We start from the raw sequence: 4,230 nt of genomic DNA, 5'->3' as shown, positions 1-4,230 counted from the left end.
TCCAGATTTTATAAAACTAATTAATTAAGGGAAAGATAGTTTTAATAAGATGATTTCAATCCACCAACTTGGTTTCTAGAATGTTAGTGCTATAAAAAGATACAAGCAATTCCTATTACTTGTATCAATTCCTATTATTATATTTATAAAGAAGGTGGGATAGTTTAAGATGATGTGGATCATCATAAATCATGATTCTTTCACCTCAACATCTATGGAATCTATCATACAGTATCTTTTAGGGAGTCCTTTTAAAATTGCTCTAATTAGTTATACATGATATATACATGATATAGTTATACATGATATAGTTCTAATTAGTTATACATTATATATTCCCTTCATTCCCCCTTGTCTAATCCAAAGTACTTCTATTCTTCCCTACCCCTTTCCTACCTCCTCCCCCTTAGTGTGAATTAGCATCCACACATCAGAGAAAACATTTGGTCTTTGGTTTTTGGTGATTGGTTTATTTCACTTAGCATGATATTCTTCAGTTCTATCTTTAGTGAGCACTGTGAGCATAACTGTTTTTACTAGTATCATTTAGGTATGATATTTCCTCCTAAATATTGGACATTGATTGGCAATGCAGGGAAGTCTAATATTGCAAACACTTCCATGTTGTGAAGATGCAGATTAGGAGTTTATACAATACCAAGGATGACACCTTTGGAAAATCTTTTCAAAGATATATGACTTCAGAAAAATTTTACTTCCCTTTGAAATATTTCCAATCCCCTCATGTTTAATAATATTTAATCATAACTTTTTTTCTTTCTGTATGATTAGTCTAAAATGATTATTCCTATTGAACTTTTAGTTTGCTACTGGGGGAAAAGAAAGAGAAATAAAACTTGGAGATATACCACCTGATTTCTTTCTGCCTCCCAGATTAATGGACTAGTTCATATGGTCATTAATTATAAAGATTTAAGAAGTGATAATTTAAGTTGGAGATTTACTGTTCTATAGGTTGCATGATGCAAGTAGATATAACGGGTATTGACCTTTTTTTGGTCACAGGATGTTTTAGTCAGCTTATTTCACTGCTGTGACTAAAGGATCTGAACAGAACAACTGTAGTGAAGGAAGAATTTGAGGGCTCACTGTTTCAGAGGTCTTACTCCATAGAAGGTTGGCTCCATTCCTCAGGGCTCCAATCGAGTCTGAACATCATGGCAGGAGAAGTTGTTGGAGGGAAGGAGCTCACATCACAGTGATCAGGAAACAGAGACAGAAACTCCACTCTCCAGATACAAATATATACCCATAGCTACACCCCAATTCCCACCTCCTCCAGCCACACCCTACCACTTCAGTTATCACTCAGTTAATCCCTATTAGGAGATTAAATCAATCATTGGGTTAAGACTCTTACAACCCAATCATTTCTCTTCTAAACCTTCTTGAAAACATAAGCTTATAGGAGTCACCTTATATCCAAACTGTAACACAGGATTTACTTGATAATTGGTAAACCACATTTAGTCAACCTAAAATCATTGAAAACTTTTTGTTAACTAAGCACAACAGAGCTAAGTGTGTAGATAGTGACTGTTTTATTTTTATACCAAAAGTTTTCTCTAGGTGATTAAAATTTTTTAGGAAAAGTTTCATGAACAAATATGCTAAAAATTGCCTGGCATAGCAAAAATCATGCTAAATTTATTAGAAAATAAAGAAATAGTTTAAATGCAATCTACATTGAGATATCTCCCAAAGTAAATCTTTCCATTCCATAAATTCTTATTTTAAAAAATCAGATATATCAGTATTTTGCTCAAATTTTGACTCTGACCCAATTGGAATTGGGTTTTTACCAACTTGGCTGAGGACCAAGGCCATGCCCCTATAACTTGAGCCAAATCAGACAACAAGCAGCCTTCTTGGCTCGCTGGTTGGTGGAAAGACTTGGTAATGTTATAACCTCAGTTTGAGTACAAATACAGCTTGAAATTATAGTGTCTTCTGGATTTCTTCATCCAGTTTTGCCTACAAATAGAAATAAATTTATGTATTTACTGAGTAACTGATACATACTTTAACAAAGTGTTTTTTAATGTTTCTAAGAATAAAAAAAAGATTGTATGTCAATTACCATAACAATTTAAGCTCATTGACCTCTTATTTTTCAAATTATCAATGTTTGTTCTATTCTAACTTTATTTTATTCCTGAATGAGAATTAGCAACTAGAATGACATTTTCTGGTATTATGTGTTCAGTTTATAATACTAACTTTTCTAGAGAATTAAGTTACCCTTAGAAAATATTGTGATAATTATCTCTAAAACAATTATAATGCTGTGAAGTATAGACTTAGTAGACAAAACTGGAATTAAAATACAAAATCATTTTTATATGATGAACAGTTAATGATCCACTGACAAGTCAGGAGAGACTGACTGACTTTTCTTTTCTTCCCACAAAGAACTTTTAAAACTTTCTATGCTTAATTGAGAGTTTTATACTATATTGTTCTCCTATTCTTTTTCTCCTTCTTTTTTGGGGGGGGCGGGGGGTACCAAGGATTGAACTCAGGGGCACTCGACCACTGAGCCACATCCCCAGCCCTGTTTTTTTTTTTTGTATTGTATTTAGAGATAAAGTCTTACTGATTTGCTTAGTGCCTCACTTTTGCTGAGGCTGGCTTTGAACTCATGATCCTACTGCCTCAGCCTCCTGAGCTGTTGGGATTACAGGCCTGTGCCACCGCACCCAGCTTGTTCTCCTATTCTTAATGACCCTTCTGGAAGAAAACGTGATGTTAATGTCTAGCAAAATTCTTAGCAAAATCTCCACATTTACCTCGTATCTCTTTGTCCTCATCAGATATTGTATGTGCTTACTTTCAACATTTTATTTTATAGATTGCAAATAAGTCTCCTTTTATAAGTGCTTCTTTTCAAATGGAAATCTAAGTTAGATTAGGTTTACCAAAGTAAGAACCATATATTAAATTATTCCATTTAGATATAAACCTTATATAAAAATGTAGTTGAATGATATATAACTGATTAAAAACTAAAGTAAGGGCTCTAAAAGACTAAGATAATGTATAGGAAAAGTCCTATCTTATCTCAATAAGACAAGAAATCTATTTGCTGATAGAAAAAAAATCACACATTAACATCTGGACTTCATGTGGATATTTGCTCAATAATTAGCAGCAGCCCCTGAACAGCTACATTCCTACATCTGGGAATCAAACATCATAAGGACTAAAAATAAAAAAAAAATCCTGCTGCTAAATGGCATGTTATTCTACATTATAAATTAAAAGAGTTTTTTGTCACTCTCTTTGGGAACAAAAGCACACTTTGTCCAATAAATATTCTTGGGTGCTACCCAGAGATGCCTTTGTAACTATCATTTTTATTATGTGTTCAGGGGAAAAGATTATGATTTTAAATCATGCATATGTGGTATGACTTAAGAAATCAATGAGGATATTTTAAAATGCATTTTCATAGTGGTGTACTTTTAATTAAATCAAATTTATCAGTATGAATAGATAGAATCACTACTCAAGTTTCTTCAGGGCATAACATACAAAAACTGTTTAAATTGCATTACATGCTGAGAAGATGGTGGCTTACATAGGTTCAAAAGAGTGCACATTGAATATATTTTATGTCTAGCAAAGGTATGTATTTTTTGTTAATGTTAAAAAGAAGAAAATTGCAAAATACCAGTGATATTGGATAGGCTGCAATTTTTCTCTGTTAAGAATAACAAAATACATACTGTGTCTAAAAATAATATGATACTGGTAGGTTTCTTGAAACTATAATGAAGATTTGTATTCTGTTAAAGTGTCCATTTTATGGAGGATACACTGTATAGTTAGTTCCTCCAAAGTATTGTGGAATATGTACCATATGTTTTCTGAAGCTACTTATCTTTTGATTGGCTGGGGAATAAGTCCATATGATAAACACAAGCAGGGCCTATATCATTGTAAGGTTAGGAATATTCTCCAGAGATTTGAACTTCACTTGTAGACTGCTCTCAGCCATCTTGAAAGAGGCTGCATTTTGCCTCTGACATTGGCCCAATTAGCTTGGAGCAAGAAGGAAGCCTGAACACTTCTATATTTTTCTGGCCTATCAAACTTGGTTGTACATGTATGAAGGTAGTTTCCAGAGTTCTTGAGAAATGAAGACTACACTTTATAAGAATATTGTAGTTTTTTTTCCTCTACCTTGATTTTAATTATTATGTTGGT

This window comes from Marmota flaviventris, chromosome 6 (genome assembly GCF_047511675.1).
Source record: "Marmota flaviventris isolate mMarFla1 chromosome 6, mMarFla1.hap1, whole genome shotgun sequence".
In the NCBI taxonomy this organism is placed as follows: Eukaryota; Metazoa; Chordata; class Mammalia; order Rodentia; family Sciuridae; genus Marmota; species Marmota flaviventris.
This window is presented reverse-complemented; position numbering follows the sequence as displayed.